A 19,525-nucleotide genomic window follows, 5' to 3' on the forward strand; every position below is an offset into this window, starting at 1 on the left:
AGAGAAACAGAGGGAGAGACAGGGCCATAGACAGAGGGAGAAGTAGGCTCCTCACAGGGAGCCTGATTCGGGACTTGATCCTAGACCCTGGGATCATGCCCAGAGCCGAAGGCAGACATTCAACCACTGAGCCACCCAGGCGTCCTTGATTGAATGGATTTTTTTAAATGACCCAAATATATGCTGCCTACAAGAGACTCACTTCAGAACCAAATACATACAGATTAAAAAAGAAAGAATGAACAAAGATATTACCCATAAATAGAAGGGGGGGATAGTTAGTGTAGTCATATCAGACCAAAAAAAAAAAAAAAAAAGACTTAATGAAAAACAAAAAGGGGCATTACATAATGATAAAGGGATCAATCCAACAAAAGCACATAATAATTGTAAATATTTATGTACCCAACCGTAGGAACACCTAAATATATAATACAAATATAAACAAACACAAAGGAGAAATTCACAATAATATGATAATAGTGGAGACTTTAATTCCACATTCACATAAATGAGTAGATCATCCAGATGAAAAATCAGTACGGAAACAGCGGCTATGAATGACACATTAGACCAGATGGACTTAATATATATACACAGTACATCCTACCCAAAAACAACAGAATAAAAACTCTTTTCAAGTGCACATAGAACATTCTCCAGAATAGATCACACATTAAGCTACAAAACAAGTCTAAATAAATTTAAGAGGATTGAAATAATCATGTCAGATATCTTTTCCAGCCACACCAGTATGAAACTAGAAATCAATTACAAGAAGAAAAAAAAAAGAAAAAACACAAACACATGGAGGCTAAAAAACATGCTACCAGACAACCAATGAGTCAATGAAGAAATCAAAGAGGTAATCAAATACTACAGGGAGACAAATAAAAAATGGAAAGTTAACAGTTCAAAATCTTTGGAATATAGCAAAAGCAGGCTAAGAGGGGTATTTATAATGATACAGACCTACCTCAAGATTTAAGAAAAATGTGTAATAAAAATCTAACCTTACACATAAAGGAACTGAAAAAAGAGGAACAAAGGAAGCCTGAAATTAGTAGAAGGAAGGAAATAATAAAGATCAGAGTGAAAATAAATGAAATAGAGACTTTTTTTTTTTTAATTTATGATAGGCACACAGTGAGAGAGAGAGAGAGAGGCAGAAACACAGGCAGAGGGAGAAGCAGGCTCCATGCACCGGGAGCCTGACGTGGGATTCGATCCCGGGTCTCCAGGATCGCGCCCTGGGCCAAAGGCAGGCGCCAAACCGCTGCGCCACCCAGGGATCCCGAAATAGAGACTTTTAAAAATAGAAAGAAAATCAATGAATCTAGAGCTTGTTCTTTGAAAAAGTAAACAAAATTGATAAGCCTTTAGCAAGAATCATCAAGGGAAAAAGAGAAAGGACTCAAAAAAATAAAATTAGGGGCAGCCCAGGTGGCCCAGTGGTTTAGCGCCACCTTCAGCCCTGCGTGTGATCCTGGGGGCCGGGATCCAGTCCCATGTCGGGCTCCCTGAATGGAGCCTGCTTCTCCCTCTGCCTGTTTCTCTGCCTTTCTCTCTCTCTCTCTCTCTCTCTCTCTCTCTCTCTCTCTGTGTGTCTCTCATGAATAAATAAATAAAATCTTTAAAAAATAAAATAAAATAAAATTAGATATGAAAGAGAAGTTACAACCAACACTACAGAAATATAAAGAGTTATAAGGAACTACCATAAAAAATTACGTGCCAACCAATTGGACGACCTAGGAGAAATGGATAAATACCTAAAAACATACAAACTTCCAAGACTGACTCCAGAAAAATAGAAGATCTAAACAGACTGATTACTACCAACAAAATTGAATTGGTAATCAAAAAACTCCAAACAAAAATCTAGGACCAAATGGCTTTGCAGGTGAATCCTACCAAATATGTAAAGAAGAGTTCATACGTACCCTTCTCAAACTATTGCAAACAGTATAGGAGAAAGGAATCCTTCCAAATGCATTCTACATTAACCTGTTACCAAAACCAAAGACACTATCAAAATTTTAAAAATTATAGACCAATATCCCTCATGAACATAGATGCAAAAATCCTCAACAAATAGTAGCAAATTGAATTTAAAAAGTACATTAAAAGGTCATTTAATCATGATTAAATGAGATTTATTCCAAACAGGGATAGATCCATATATGCGAGGCAATCAATGTGGTACACCATATTAACAAAATAAATGATAAATATCATATGATTATCTCAGTAGATGCAGAAAAATCATTTTAAAAAAACTCAACATCCATCCATGATAAAAAAAAAAAAAACTTTCAACAATATGGATTTAGAGGGAACATACCTCAACATAACAAAGGCACATAAAAAAAAAAAGATAACAATACTCAATGGGGAAAAGCTAAAAGCTTTTGCTCCGAAATGAGGAACATGACAAGAATGCCCACTCTCACCACTTTTACTCAATATAGTACTGGAAACTCTAGCCAAAGCAATCAGACAAGAAAAAGAACAGGCATCAAAATTAGTAAGGAAGAAGTAAAATTGTCACTATTTGCAGGTGAAAAAGTATATGTAAAAAACCCTAAAGAAAGACTCCACCAAAATAACATTAGAACCAATAATTTAGTAAAGTAACATGATGCAAAATCAATATACAGAATCAATATACAGAAATCTGTTGTGTTTTCTGTGATAATAATGAAGGAGGAGAAAAAGAAATTAAGAAAACTATTCCATCTACAATTGCACCAAAAAAGAATAAAATACCTAGGAATAAATGTAACCGAGGAGGTGAAAGATCTGTACTCTGAAAACTATAAGACATTAATGAAAGAAATTGAAAATGACACAAATAAATGGAAAAATATACCTTGCTTATGGATTGGGAGAATTACTATTGTTAAAATGTCCATACTACTCAAAGGAATCTATAGACCCAATGCAATTCCTATCAATATACTAATAGTATTTTCTACAAAATTAGAACTAAAAATTTAAAAACTTGTCAGGAACCACAAAAAAACCCAAATAGTCAATCCCAATATTTAAACTACACTACAAAGCTATAGTAATCAAACCAATATGGTACTGACACAAAAATAGACATATAGATCAATAAAACAGATTAGAGAGCCCAGAAATAAATGCAAGATCTGAAACCATAAAACGCCTTAAAGAAGTCATAGACAGTAATTCACTCAGACATTGGTCTTGAAAATATTTTTCTGAATCTTGTCTGTGAAGCGAGGAAAACAAAAGCAAAAATAAACTTTTGGGACTACATTAAACTAAAAAGCTTTTGTATAGCAAAAGTGATGATCAATGAAATGAACAGGCAACCTACTGAATAGGAAAAGATATTTGCAAATTTTATATCTGATAAGAAGTTAAACATAAAATATAACTCATATAATTTAAAACCAAAAATGCAAGTAATCCAGTTAAAATATAGGCAGAAGAATGGAGTAAACATTTTTCAAAAAAAAGACACGCAAATGGCCAAAAGACATATGAAAAGATGTTACACATCACTCGAGAAATGCAAACCAAAACCACAATGAGATAGTAGTACCTCACATCTATCATAATGGCTAGTATCAAAAAGACAAGAAATAACAAGTGTTGGTGATGATGTAGAGAAATAGGAACCCTTGTGCACTGTTGGTGGAAATGTAAATTTTCCATTGTGGAAAACAGTATGAATATTCCTCAAAAATTAAAAAATAGAAATACCATATAATCTAATAATTCCACTTCTGAGTATTAACCCAAAATAAAAAAATAGTAATTTGGAAAGATATAAGCACCCCCATGTTTATTGCAGCATTATTTACAGTAGAGCATTATTTTCAAAGATATGGAAGCGACTCAGGTGTCCGTCAATAGATGAATGGATAAAAATATGATATATACACAATGGAATACTACATGTATATATCATACAAAATAAGATTTTTTAACTCAACTATAAAAATAAGAATGAGATCTTGCCATTTGTGACAACATATATGGACATAGAAGGTATAATGCTAGGTCAAATAAGTCAGACAGAGAAAGACAAGTTTTGTAGGATTTCACTTATATGTGATATATAAAAAATAAAACAAATGAACAAGAACAAAGAAAAAGGACAGAAACAGACTCAGAGTTCTGTTTCCCATAGTTCTTTCTTCCCACAAAGAATGGATTGGTGGTTGCCAGAGGGAGAGAGGTGGGGTAATGGGTGAAATAGGTAGTTGATTAAGAGGTACAAACTTCCACAAAAAAAAAAAAAAGAGGTACAAACTTCCAGTTATAAAATAAATAAATCACAGGGATGAAAATACAGCATAGGGAATATAGTCAATAATATTGTAATGACATTTTATGTTAACAGAGGGTAACTATACTTACCATGGCAAGCATTTCATAACGTACAAAATTTTTGAATCACTAATTGTCTACCTAAAATTCATTTAATATTGTATGTCAACCATACTTAAATTTTTAAAACTTCAGAAAGAAAACCACAAGACTGACAAATCCGAACATTAGCAAGGACATAGAGCAATTAGCACTCTCATATGTTATAGGTGCCTGTGTAAAACGGAAACTGCTTCTAAAAAAGTTAAACGTACATTCACCCTATGACTCAGCAGTTCTATTCCTAGGTATGAAAACTTATGTTTACAAAAACACTTGTACAAAATTCACTGTGGCTTTATTATAGCCAAAAACTAAACAGGTGTCCATCAACCAGAAGATATATAAACTATGATATATTCATACGATGACATGCTTGCTACTCAGCCACAAAAGGGTATAAACTACTGACACACACAACAGCAAGAATGAATCTCAAAAACATTATGCTAAGTGAAAGGAAGCCAGACACACACACACACACACACACACACACACACACACACACACACACAAACAAAACACCATACTATTTGCTTCTAATTATACAAACTTCCAGAACATGCAAAAGTAATGTATGGTGATAGAAACCAGAATAGTTGCTTCTGGGAGTAAGGATGGACTGAAAAGGAATATGATCGTCTCTCTGGGGTGACAAAAACATTCTCTATTTTGACAGGGTTGTGGGTTACATAGGTGTATGCATTTGTCAGATTTTATGGAACTGTAAACTTAATATCTGTGCATTTCATGATATGATAGTCACACCTCAAATTTGCCTTTGATGTTGGAAATCAGAGCAGTGGTTAACTTTCATGAAGAGGGAGGGACTAAAAAAAAAAGAGGAAGGGACTGTTGCTAGAGAGGGGACATGAGGTGGGTTCATAGCTATTGGTAAAGTTACTAGATAGATTTACTTTGCCACAATCCATTTATCTATGCACCCTTTTTGTGAGCTCTTCTGTGTGTCTTTTATTCTACAGTAATGTCTCCATGAAGGCCTCAGCCCACCCTGAAGTGGAAGTCTTAAGCCAGGATTGTCCCATACTGGGGTGAGAGGACATTTACATTCCCAGGCCTTTACGTTAGAATGTGGGCTTCCCTGGGAAGGAGGAAGAGGTGACACATTAGCAGAGACATTTCCCACAGAATGGGCTGACTACTGAGGGCTGCTTTCTGACTGCATTTCCAGAAGCTAATAAGAATTCACTTCTGAAAGGGGATTTAAGCAACTCAGCACAATGTCCACTTTGTGGACTGGATCTCCTATTGGATCTGGCCTGAGCCATTAAAATCAATTATAGAATGAAAAAACAAATACTCAGAAACGGTGCATTAAGAGAAAACCTAAATAGAAATTGTGGAAATTTACTCTGTGGCTCATGAAAAAACTTCCCATCAGAAGAAAAAACTCTGGCTGCTGAATTTTAGGATATTTATTTAAACATGAGGTTTTGCCTGTTTGTTTCTATCAAACTTTACCAGGGCATCTATGACTCAAACTTCCTCTAACCCCTTTCACATTTACGCATTACTATTCTCTCAGAGTCATGTGTTCAACAGCAATAACTAGAAGTTTAGTTGAATCCCAACAAAAATTCCACTATGGCTTTCTTCTATGGAACATCACAAACTAACCTGAAAATGTTTTTGGAAAGGTAATTTGCAAACATTTAAAATATATACATATAAATAGTGTAGGAAAACATGTCTTACCAGATATCAAAGCATCCAATGTTAGCTAAACTAAGGACGTGTGGCGCTGACTCAAATATAGACTAGATCTGTAGACCAGAGATTCCCATCAGACTCAGGCCTGTATGAAGTGACATTTTTAATAAGTAGCAAAATTAAGAAATATCCCATAAATATTAGAACAATTAGTCTGGTAAATGCATTATTTTTCAATCCTACCAGAAAAGGGAATCAGAAACAGTTCGCATTCACTTAGGATGGATAACAGATAATAACCATATACATTTATTTGCCTGGTCTACCTGGGCATCTCTCAGAACATAACAGGGTGAGAGATAAATCCTATTAGTATTCAGGGGCCTGACATTGCACCAGTTCATATATACATGAGCACATAGCAGTTACTTTAGGCCTAGCTCACTGTGATGGTTCATTATACGTATCAACTTGACTGGGCAAACGTTATCCTGGGTGTCTCTGGGAGGGTATTTTTGGATAAAATTAACATTTCATTCAGTAGACTGAGTAAGGCAGATTACCTGACAATAATGTAAGTGGGCCTTATCCAATCAAATGAAGGCCTTGACTAGAACAAAAGGCTGACTGTCCTCTGGATCAGAGAATTCTCTGGCCTGGAAGTTTTCAAACTCAAGTATCAGCTCTTGTTGCTACTTGACCTTCAAACTGGAACATCTTCTCTTCCTATATCTTTAGCAACTTCTAGCTTTCAGATCCAAAACAAAACATTGGTTGCACTGATGTTGGAGTTGCTGGCCTCCACAATCACGTGATCAAATTCCTTATAATAAATCTCTTTATACATATCCTATTGGCCCTGCTTCTCTAAAGAAAAATAACTAATTAAAAAAGAAAAAAAGAAAGAACACTAACTAATATACTCACAAAGGGGGAAAATGCCTAAGCTTGCTCCATAGATGAGTTGGCTCAGTATGTAGGTATAAGCCAAAATAGACACCCCTACTGAAAGGGGGCCCCAAAAGAGAGTGATGAGAGAAAGTCTCCATGTTACACAGAGCTTTGGGTGGTACATATGGTCATCTGCTTGAGGTGGGAAAAGGAGTGACCTATGGAGAATGGCTTAGCTCAAAGTCCCAGAAGGAAAAAGATTAAAAGATTGGGGTCAAGGAAATCTATAGGGAGCATGTTATGGATAGAAGAAAATGGATTCAAAATCTGAAGGTATTATATTACATATGATCCCCAAACAAAATGACAGAAAACGTGTACTGGTAGACAAAATTATTTGACCAGGTGACATTGGCCACCCCTTGCAATGGGCACAATGAACAAAATGGCCACAGAAGTAGAAATGGAGGCTAACCGGACTCCCACTTAGGAACTCCAAAGTTCATCCAGCTACTGCTACTGCCAGCTCTCCTACCTGCCACAACAAAGATCAACCCCAAATACCAGTTACTGCACTTTCAATAAGACTGTCTGTGGTAGTTTATCTTCAATGTGGCCACCACCAATTCCTTCCTTCCCCATATGCCATTCCCCTATCAACAGGTAAAATCTATTCCTCCTTTCCTGTAAATCCAGGTGGAGCCTTAGTGACATAATCAACCAAAAGAAATATAGACATTCTGTGCCCCTCCCCCAAAGCTATGTCCTAGGAAGACTGGCAACTGTCACCCTTTGGAATGCTCTTGGAACTCTTCTTTGAGAGGAGCCAGCCACCAAATAAGAAGGTGAACTCCCTTGAGAGCACTGTGTTGTGAGAAGGCAGTCCTTCAGAGGGGCCTTGAGGAATGGGACTTCACGTGCAGAGAGAGAAAAGCCAATGTACACAAAGACACCAGACATATGAGGAAGGAACCACATTAGAAGTGAATCCTCTAGGGAACCCTGGGTGGCGCAGCGGTTTGACGCCTGCCTTTGGCCCAGGGCGCGATCCTGGAGACCCCGGATCGAATCCCACGTCGGGCTCCCGGTGCATGGAGCCTGCTTCTCCCTCTGCCTATGTCTTCTGCCTCTCTCTCTCTCTCTGATGACTATCATAAATAAATAAAAATTAAAAAAAAAAAAAAAAAAAAAAAAAAAAAAAAAAAAAAAAAAAAAAAGAAGTGAATCCTCTAGCTTCAGGCACCCCAGCTGATGCCACATGGATGAGAAACATACTTGCCAGCTGAATCCTTCCTGGATTTCTAAACTAAGAAGTCTTTAGCAAAATAGAACTGTTATTTTAAGTCACTATTAATTTTTATTTATTTTATTGTATTTATTATTGTATTATTTTAGGGCCACCTGGGTGGCTCAGTGGGTTAAGCGTCTGCCTTCCGCTCAGGTCATGATCCCAGGGTCCTGGAACCCAGCCCTACACTGGGCTCCTTGCTCAGCCAGGTGTCTGCTTTTCCCTCTCCTTCTGCCCCTCCCCACCATTCATGCTTGCTCTCTCTCTCTAAAATAAAAAAAATGAATAAAACAAAATAAAGAACTGTTATTTTAAGTTACGGTGAGATTTATTACACAACAATGAAACCAACCAAGCAGTTGCTGACAAGCTGACGACACTAGATCCCTTCTACCTTAGAGAAGGCAACAATTCTTACTGAGAGTATTATGCAAATATTCCAGGTAGCAGTTAAATTTGAGAGTATTTGACTTACTGTCCCATTACAACACCTCATATCAAGGGAATAACAATAGGAGGTGCAGAAACCAGTATATGACTGTGGAATCTACCTGTCATATCACATACTGTCTCAAGAAAAATCAGCTAAAATGTCAGATCAGTGACAGTATCTTACAAGGATAGGCATCCCATCCATTAAGATGTGGTACTTTAAACTGTTGTTCTTGATATGGTTCCTAATAGGTCTCTGATAGTATGTACACAGGGGTCCAAAAACTACGAAGTTGAAGCTCCACTATCATCCCTCCTGGTGATCTACTTGGGGAGTTTTTCCAAGCTATTGAAGCTTCTCATTATCACTATTCAGGGCTCTGCAGGTTTAGAGGTCTCAGTTCCCAAATGGATAACACACCCACCAGTAGACCCAGGAAAAACCCCATTAATCTACACAGTACCTCTGACTCCTGAGTCCTTCGGGTCCATTCCAAGATACCAGAAGGCAATAAGAGAAGTCATTTGGCATGGGCTGCCCCAGCAGGGAGATGTGACTTTGGGTGAATTGCCTCTCTTCAGCAGTCCCAGAGAGGACTGGCAGCTAAGTGCTGAATGTTGACAGTATTCCCAGCAGCTAAAAAATAAAACTTCCTGTCTTTGTAGGAGAATCTTGGCAGTACCTCATACTAGTTTCTATCTACTTCACACCGTATTTGGAGAAAGTACGGGTGGGGGGTTTATATGTCATATACAGACATCGGTACTTGATCTCAGTAAAATTCCTGGTAGTTATTAAATTAGGTCCAAGAGGTCTTATTTGAGCCTTCATAACAGAGTTTGAAAACCTTAATGAAAAACAAAGGTTTTCAACTGACCAGTTAAACAGATTAAAGTGCCCAGATATAAAATCAACTGATGATTCACAAAGACAATACTGTGGTTTAGCAGAGAAAGGTTAATTACTTTAATAAATAATGCACAGTTCAATATATTTCCATTCAAAAAACAATGCATTTTGTTTACTTACCTCACATCATACTAAAAAAATAACTACAGATAGATTATAGATCCAACTGTAAAGGATAAGCTTTTATAGAAAAACAAGTTGTTAAACATTTACCAGAACACAAATATCCCACTCTCTCACTCACTCATTTTTCACTTTTACCCCTTCCTGCTCCTTCCTCAACTGACACTTCTCCTCACTGCCCCCTCCTCAGAAAACTGACACCATTAAAGGGGAAAATTCTTATCTTCTGTAAAACAATAAACCTTCTTGAACTTATGCCTATATGCCTACTTTCCCTCATATTAAAATAGAAACTCTATTAACAAAGTAGAATAGGATAAAAGCCAAATGCAGAAAATGCATTTGATAAAATTCAACATCCATATATTATAAAAACTCTCAACAAAATCGCTTTAAGGGGAACAAACTTCAACATAACAAAGGTCTACGTGAAAAGCCCACAGCTAACATCACACGCAGTGGGGGAAAGATCTCAAGGGTCAAGAACAAGACAAGGATATCCTTTCTTACAACTTTTATTCAACATAGCACTGGAAATCCTAGCCTCAGCAATCAGACAAGAAAATTAAATAAAAACATTCAAATTGGTAAAGAAGAAGTAAAACTCTCACTACCTGAAGATTATATAATACTATATACAGAAAACCCTAAGACCCCACCAAAAAACTACTAAAATTGAAAAATGAATTCAGTAAGGTCACAGGATGCAAAATTAACATACAGAATCACATTTCTTTACACTAATAATGAACTAGCAGCAGTTAAGAAAACAATACCACTTACAATCACACCAAAAAGAATAAAATACCTAGGAATAAATTTAACCAGAAAGGCTAAAGACTTGTACTCTAAAAACTATGAACCTTGATGAAAGAAATTGAAGATGACTCAAATAAATGAGATTTACCATGTTTGTGGATTAGAAGAATTAATACTGTCAAAATGTCCATACTACCCAAAGCAATCTATAGATCCAATGGAGTTCCTATAAAAATATCAAAGTATTTTTCAGAGAACTAGAACAAATAATTCTAAAAATTTTAAGGAACCACAAAGACTCCAAGTCACCAAAGCAATCTTAAGAAAGATGAATGAAGCTGGAGGCACCACAATCCCAGATTTTAAGATATACTGTAAAGTTATATAATCAAAACAGTATAGCACTGACACAAAAATAGACACAGTGATCAATAAAACAAGATATAGTCCAGAAACAAACCCACAATTATATAATCAATTCATCTACGACAAAGGAGGCAAAAATACACAATAGGAAAAAGTCTCCTCCTTTAAATGGGGTTGGGAAACTGGACATCTGCATGCCAAAGAATGAAACTGGGTGGCTTTCTTATACCATCCACAAAAACAAACTCAAAATGGATTAAAGACCTAAATGTGAGACCTGAAACCATAAAATTCCTTAAAAAACCCATAGGCAGTAACTACTTGAACAGCAGCCTTAGCAACATACTTATAGATATGTCTCCTCAGAAGATGAAAACAAAGGCAAAAATAAATGATTGGAACTACAACAAAATAAAAAGCTTTTGCACAATGAAGGAAACCATCAACAAAACAAAAAGGCAACCTGCTGAATGGGAGAAGATGTTTGCAAATGATATATCTGGTAAGGGGTTAACATCTAAAATATATAAAGAATTCATACAACTCAAAACAAAAAAAAAAATCCAATAAAAAACTGGGCAGAGGATCTGAATAGACATTCCTCCAAATAAGATGGCCTCTAGGCACATGAAGAGATGCTAAATATCACTAATGACCAGGAAAATACAAATTAAAACCACAGTGAGATATGACCTCACGCCTGTTAGAATGATTAACATCAAAAAGACAAGAAATAACAAGTAGCAAGGATGTAGGGAAAAGGAGACTCTCATGTCCTGTGGTACAAATAGAAATTAGTGCAACCACTGTGATAAATAGTATGGACATTCTTCAAAAAATTAAAAGTAGAAATACCATATGTTCCAGTACTCTACTACTGGGTATTTACTCAAAAAAAAAAAAAATGAAAGCACTAATTCAAAAAGATACATGCATACACATGTTTATTGCAGCATTATTTATGATCAGCAAGATATGGAAGCAACCCAAGTATCCACCAACATATAAATAGGTAAAGAAGATGTGGTATATGTATAAAATAGAATATTAGTCAACCATAAAAAAGAATGATATCTTGCCATTTGTGACAACATGGATGAACTTAGAGGATACTATGCCAACTGAAATAAGTTAGAGAAAAACAAATACCATATGGCTTCACCTATATGTGGAATCTAAAAAATAAAAAAAAAAAAACAGAAACAGAACCATAAATACAGGGGTGCCTGGTGGCTCAGTTGGTTAAGAGTCTGACTTGATTTGGCTCAGATCATGATCTCAGGGTCATGGGATCAAGCCCCATGTTGGGCTCTGTGCTCAGTGTGGAGGCCACTTGAGATTCTCTCCCTCCTGTCTGCCCCTCCTCCCCTTGTGCACTCTCTGTCTAAAATTAATTGATTAATAAATTTAAAAAATCTTTTAAAAGCAGGAGGGCACCAGGGTAACTCAATCAGCTAAGCAACTGCTTTCGGCTCAGTTCATGGTCCCAGGATCCTGGGATCAAGACCCACATCAGGCCCCTCACTCAGCAGGGACCATGTTTCTCCTTCTCCCTTGCTTGTGCTTTCTCTCTCTCTCTCTCTCTCTCTCTCTCTCAAATAAATAAATAAATAAAAGTTTACAAAGAAAGAAAGAAAGAAAGAAAGAAAGAAAGAAAGAAAGAAAGAAAGAAAGAAAGAAAGAAAGAAGGAAGGAAGAAGGAAGGAAGGAAGGAAGGAAGGAAGGAAGGAAGGAAGGAAGGAGGAAGGAAGGAAGGAAGGAAGGAAGGAAGGAAGGAAGGAAGGAAGGAAGAAGGAAGGAAGGAAGGAAGGAAGGAAGGAAGGAAGGAAGGAAGGAGGAAGGAAGGAAGGAAGGAAGGAAGGAAGGAAGGAAGGAAGGAAGAAAGAAAGAAAGAAAGAAAGAAAGAAAGAAAGAAAGAAAGAAAGAAAGAAAGAAAGAAAACCATAAATACTGAGAGCAAAGTCACCAGAAGGAGAGGGTTGTGGTGATGGGTGATGTAGGTGAAGGTGATTAAGATGTACAAACTTCTAGTTAGAAAATAAGTAAGACACAGGGATGAAAAGTACAACATGGGGACTATAGTCAATTATATCATAGTAACATTGTATGGTGACAAATGCTTACTATACAACATAGCTAAATGAGTAGAATTATCACAAATTACCCCTGAAACTAATATAATAATAAAGTATATTAACTATACTTCAATTAAAAATAAATAATAATAATAGTAGTATAATTAAACCTTCCAAGCCTTTTAAAAAATAATTTATGTTCAAAGACATATACCTCAATAAATTCATTAACTAAACATAAATAAATATTTTGATCAAAAAATAAATTAGAAGCTCTACCTTTATCCTACCAAAGAAAAAGACAAACAAGCAAGTAAAAACAGTGTAAAAACATTTCACTTTTAGTCTAGGTCCTCTCTCTGTGCCTCAGTTCCCTCATATGCAAGAAAAGCAAGGCTAATAATAGCTTCTACATCATTAGGTTATTATAAATAATAAATTAATGATGTGCGAAATAGTTAAAAATACTGCTGGGATCATGGCAAGCACTAAACAAGTGTTATTTACTACCCTATCCAGTATGTATCTCAAAGAAGCTGAGTACATTTGTGGTCTCCTCACCTCTCAAATACTCTTTAAAAAAAAAATCAAATAACATTACAACTCATGCAAAACCCTCTCAAAAGTCTTCCCATCACAGGTGGAAATCTTAATCCCTTTCCCTGTAGTCTGCAACACTCGTGATCTGGCCCTTCATTGTCTCATATTTTCTCTTAATTTTTCCATTTTGGTCGGCCACTATGCCTCAGATGAAATGACTTCTTTTCTCTCCCTCCAACTTTCCAAAGTCATTTCTGCCTTTGTAAATTGTTATTTTCCATTTGCCCCTCCACCAAGACACCATAAAAGTCATGATCATGTCTGGTTTTTCACTAATGAATCCCAACACCCAAAATAATGTCCAGTTCATACTAAGTACTCAAAAGATTTTGCGCAGACATCAAGAATTAGTTAATGAAAATTCCATCCTAATCTAGCTTGCTTCCATATCATGCTAATAAAGTTGCTCCATGTGTGCAAATCCAGTAGCCACGTCTCCCCACACATTATTCTGTTTTCCCTATTCGCCCACAAATCAATCCATAAAACTCGCCTCCCCTGCCTTTTGTGAGGCCACTCTTTCCTGACTTTTCTCCAATCCTAATCCCACGGTGTTTTCTCATGTTAGATATTCTTTGCAGGGTCATCACCCTCAGGATATCTAAATTTTAAGTGTGCCAGGGCTGGATCCTGGGAATTATGTCTCTCTACGTGACCCATGTAATCTATGCCAAACCTGACATGTTGCTTCAGTATAAAAATTGCCATGCACAAATCAGTTAGAAGGTGAAGAAGAGTTCTGGTTTTGTCCATCCCAAATGGAACTCCAGGTTAGACACTAGACCCTTCAGAATAGGTGAGATGATTTCTTCATGTGCAACATGGAAGACAGAGAAATCCCATATCAGTTCATGCCCTTGCCTTTGGGGCTCTGTGGTATTCTCAGGCTCTGGTTGTCTGCCCTTCTAGCCTGAATATTGCTTCTTTTCTGTGCCCAGGCTTGTCAGCAGCTCCTCCCCTGATCTGTCACTCGTCCACTCCCAGTGCCTTTGTTCTCACACTACACACCCTCTCCGTACCTCCTGTGTGTAACATCTGTCATGTGCTCTCTGCAGGCACACACAGGCTGGGTAGGCCAGCAAGGCAATCATGCGTGAGAAGAGGAAGAACAATTAACATCTGCACATTTTATCACATGGCCACAAATCACCTCCCTGAATCACCTCGACACATTTTCTCTGTCATTTGTCTGCCACTTCTGCATGCTACCCTCCAGTGGTCACTGCACCCTTCTGGCAGAAGTTAGTCAAAGATACTAGACTTGCCACAGAGCTTTACTGTGTCAAAAATCAGAAGGAAAGACCAACAGAAACGAACTACAGTACATTCATATCTCATAGTCTTTTTCTGGCCAGTTCAACCACTATTTAATCCATGTAAGTCAAGGCCATGTTTTGAAAAGGCCATCACCTCAAAACACAGGAAGGGAATTAAAGACCAGCTCCCCAGACAAAAATATTTGACTAGATATTTATAGGCAGAGAGCTCTACAGCTTTAAATCCCCCGAATATTTTCACTTGGTAATAGATGTCTTTCTCCCTTTGACTGATATCACCCCCTTTGTTAGCACAGCCAACAAATAAAGGGGGTTGTGGGGGCCAATCCAGTTATTCTTGGTTCCGGTACTTGCCTGAGCAGATGTATCTCTCATAATTAGGAAGCTGATCACTGAGGAGAGAAGATATGCATTCCCCACAAGAATCTAATCTGTCAACACCCTTAGAAGTTACAATTCTAGAAAATAATGGGTAGCAATTATAAAAAATTATGGCCTAAATTATTTTATTTTCTATAGTATTCCTGTTCATCATTTGTTCCGACTCATTCTGAACCACCTGAGAAGGAAACGCTAAATTATTTTGCAAGTTCTGTCTGCACCTAGCTCACATCCTGGAATCAAGGCTGTATAGCTCAAGAAGTTGACTTATTTCCTTCCTCCTTCTTCAGCACGGAGCATAGGGAAGGGCTGTTTTATGGCTTATTTTTCCAGAGGTATCGTACAGGGTCAGACTGTACCAGGTTCCTAAGATAAAACCAAGATCAATAACACACAGGAGATAAGCCACATTACCCCTTTGGAACAAATAAAAAGAAAAGGGAAGTGGCAACAGACCAGAGATTTGGACACATTTATGGAAGATGCAAACTGGATGAAAGAGTGGTAACTGGCTTAGTGCCATAGAGGAAGATGAGCTCTAAATACCTGTAGTGAGGACAGCAGAGAGGCAAGCTGCTTCACTCCACACATTGAAAATGATGGCTTTTGCCAGTATTCCCCCAACAAGTTTGTAAGCTTCTCCTTAAGGGCAGGATGGCATCTGTCTTCATTCAGCTTTTAATCCTAGAACCTGATAAAATAATGGCTGATAAGAGGGGCTCAACAAGTATTTGTGAATATAAAGACTAAATATATTAAGTAGTGTGTTACTGTATCTACTGATAAACCTATTTACTTAACTCAGCATTTAAAATCATGTTCTATGTTCAAGATTTTCCTCAGGGAGCTAGCCTAACATTACAGCTTTATTATTTTTTTTATTTAGACAGAATTCATAAAACAAACAAGCGAGAGACAACATAGTACAATATTGTATTCATCTTATTTTGCTGCTAAAATAAATTACCAAGAACTTAGTGGCTTAAAATAAATGTACTATCTTCTAGTCCTGGAGGTCAGAAGTTCAAACCGTGTCACACTGATTTAAAACTGAGTAATGTATAGAATTGTTGAATCACCATGTTGTATTCCTGAAACTAATATGACATGGCATGTTAACTATATTTCAATAACAACAACGAAAAATTCTTAAAGAAAAATCAAGTTGTCAATAAGCTGTGTTCCTTTCTGGAGGCTCTAAGAGAGAATTCATTTCCTTGCCTTTTCCAGCTTCTCCAGGCCACCCAGTTTTTAGCAAATAACCTCTTTCCTCTATCTTCAAAGCCAGCGACAGTGGGATGGGTCCCTCTTACAGTACATCTATCTGACCCTTGGTCTATCACCTCTCTCTCTGACCCCAGGTATGATGGTTTCTCAGCCTTTGAAAACATGTGATTAGAATGGACCTGCCTGGATAATCCGGAATAACCTGCTCATGTCAAGATCCTTACCTTACATCTGCAAAGCCCTTTTTCATATATGAACTAACATCATTTGCAGTTCCCAGATTAGGTGATGGACATCTTTGAGAAGCTATTATTTTGCCCACCACAAATGTCCTCCACTCAAGTGCCATTAGACTGTGTCAGACAAATGTCCTCATCACCTCTTAGAAGGTCCTCCTCCCCTGCAGCAAATTCAGTAGCAGCCATGCTCAGCCCGGGAGGGAAATCCCTCCATTAACTAAATTGTAAAACATCAACTCAGGGCAAGCCCCCAAATGCCCCCTGCCCTAACAAGGCTTGACCTGGCTTTAGTCATGGCTCTCACAAAGGTCACATGACTGACTGCTTGCATCCAGGTGTGTCAAGCTGACTCGTTTTTATTTTTCAGGGAGGCAAAGATGCTAACCATGCAGAACCATGCATCTACTGAAATACGTTAAAGATTGAAAAAGAAAAAAATGTAAATTAGCCTTCAGAAGAAATCCTTTCAGTTCATGTTTCATCAGAATGGTATGTTTCCATGCTAAAGGTCATTCAGCAATCTAGTTTTTGTTAGATGAGGGTTTTCTTTTCAGTTTGGTTGTGGTTCTTTCTCTACTTTCCCAGTCTGCTTGTCTCTTCTCCTGCCATGCAGAATGGGCTCATGGCCTTTCTTTTCTGTCTTCCATAGCTATTAAATAGTATTTCTCCCAATCCAAACATTCCTGAGAGTGAATTCATCTTCCCTCACAACCTGGTCTTCCTGTGTCTTCCTTGGCTTCTGAATTTCACAGCACCTGCTCTCATTAAATTGTGTTCAGACAAGCACTAATTGGCTGAGTTATTACCATTCCAACACCATGACACCAGCAGTCAAGAGAGGGCCCAAGACATTTACCAGCGTGAACCTCTGAAGAAAGGACAGCAGAGTGTTTTTCAAATGGCGACAGGCTTCACTTGAGATTTAACTGTTTCATATAAACTAAGAGGTTATTTTTCTGACTCTCCAAGGATTTGAAGGTAGGAAGACTGAAAGAGACCACATTAGATTTCTCTAAAATATATTGTTCATCTACCAACTATGCTGGGGCCCAACCTTCTGTGAAACTGATCCTCACTTGCCATAAACAAGTAAACCGACATGTCTGGAGGAGGAAAGCGAGATGCGTGATTCGAGAATAGGCTAAAGCGCTGTCTTCATTGTACTAATTCCCCCAGGTAATCAGAATTATGACATGCTGCCAGTTGGAAATTTCCATTTTTCAGCACTGGGGAAACATTTGAAATATGAGATAAATCCTCCTACCAGGAAGTTTTGTTAGGGAAGTTTATTGTTTCATTAGAATTCCAAACTATCACAGAAATCTGACATTAAGTGATTTAGTCTGCACGTCGAAGCTTACACTTCCTAGCTCCCCTTAGTGCATAAGCCTATCCTCCTGAGCTACAGCTGGAGATTCACTCTTCCCTCCCCCCGCAGACACACAAGACCTGGGTACTCCTGCGTTCAGCCTCCCAGCTTTCCTGGGTCATCGCTGCAAATTAATCTTCAATCCCCTTCCACATCTGTGTTAGCCACATCTTCACCAGGTAGCTGACACACTCTTTCCACTAAGCATTGGAGGTGGCCAGGAATAACCCTCTCCAAGCCCCACAGCTACAACAACATCCCTCCTTTCTACTAATACTGCTTGGCTTTGATTGCTCAGGTCTCCCTCTCTTTCCTCCCCAGGAAGTGGAAGGGTACAGGTCAACTTTTGTTTGCCATGCTTCCTCTCCATGGAGGGCCTCATTACCTACATTCCTTTTACTGTCACCATCAGAAAGGTAACATTCACGGTTCCTTTCCCTGAAGGTCACAATTTTGTTTCTTCTCCTCCAACATCTCACCCAATAATGTGTACTTGTCCTATGGTTTTGTCAGTGACTTTCTATATTATCTCAAGGCTTCTTTGATCCACAGTCTCCTTTTTCTATCACATTTCGTGTATTTGTGCCTGTGAGTTTATACAAGTGGCACAGTAGCACTACACAGCAAATAATAACAGGCACGAAATCTATACTAAGAAATATAAGGGTTCAATTGCTGTAAGTGCTTCTAGTTATACAAAAAGATAAGCACATAGAAGGCTATTACTTTTACTTCTGAGCAACAAGTAGGGCATTTCTGGAGTAAGTCAGTATCTTCTTACATATCATTGGTGCACAATAACAAAACAATATTCCTAATAGTAAATAAGGCAATGCCTTTATAAGTCTACTGAAATGCAGACCTAAAAACCTGTAAAACTTATCACAAATATCACCACCTTTTTTATTCATTCAGGGATTCCTGTCTTGAAGCCTTTAGCATAAGTTATAAAACTAAAATAAATTTTAAAGTAAAAAAAAAAGCCAAATAGTTCCCTACTATAAAATTTCTAGGAAACAAGTGGTTGGTAACCAGCAGTGCTATATATACTGCGCATAGCGAGCTCTCAATGAATGACTCTTGAATCTATGGATGTATTAATGAACTTGTGGTGTGGGAAAAGAATAATGAGACTTCTATACATTGCAGCTGAAAATTCATCAGTTACTTCAAAGTCAGAACATATATGCTGTTTCTTGAATAAGTGCCTAGCACTTTGAAAAAAAAAAAATATGTAACTCAATGTAGATCAAGGTAAAACCCAGTAGTGATGACACATCTCCATGCTGTTTGGCTTCATTCTTCTCCTGCCTGTCATAGCTCCCAATCTTCCTGTCAGAACTCATTCTGTCTTCCTTTTTGAAACTATTGTTCGTAGTCAAGGTATCTGCAAGGATAAACAAGCAGCAGGGGAAGCTAACACAGTGTATTCATTCCTCTTGAAGACAGCTTACAGCCAGTTCTTTCACTTCTGGGAACTCTTTACCAAGTACCATCTCCCCCCAGCTGCCTT

At 37.6% G+C, this 19,525-nt stretch overlaps 1 protein-coding gene across 1 annotated transcript in view; it reads right to left on the minus strand.

The window, feature by feature from the left end:
- Nucleotides 1-9,246, minus strand: part of ZPLD1 (zona pellucida like domain containing 1) — a 417,570-nt gene extending 408,324 nt beyond the window's left edge. Inside the window, exon 1 of the mRNA XM_041725970.1 lies at nucleotides 9,151-9,246. The gene's annotated coding sequence lies outside the window, so the exon portion shown is untranslated. The remainder of the gene's footprint in view (nucleotides 1-9,150) is intronic.
- Nucleotides 9,247-19,525: the final 10,279 nt, after the last annotated feature.

The sequence above is a fragment of the Vulpes lagopus genome, chromosome 1 (genome assembly GCF_018345385.1).
Source record: "Vulpes lagopus strain Blue_001 chromosome 1, ASM1834538v1, whole genome shotgun sequence".
Taxonomy (NCBI): Eukaryota; Metazoa; Chordata; class Mammalia; order Carnivora; family Canidae; genus Vulpes; species Vulpes lagopus.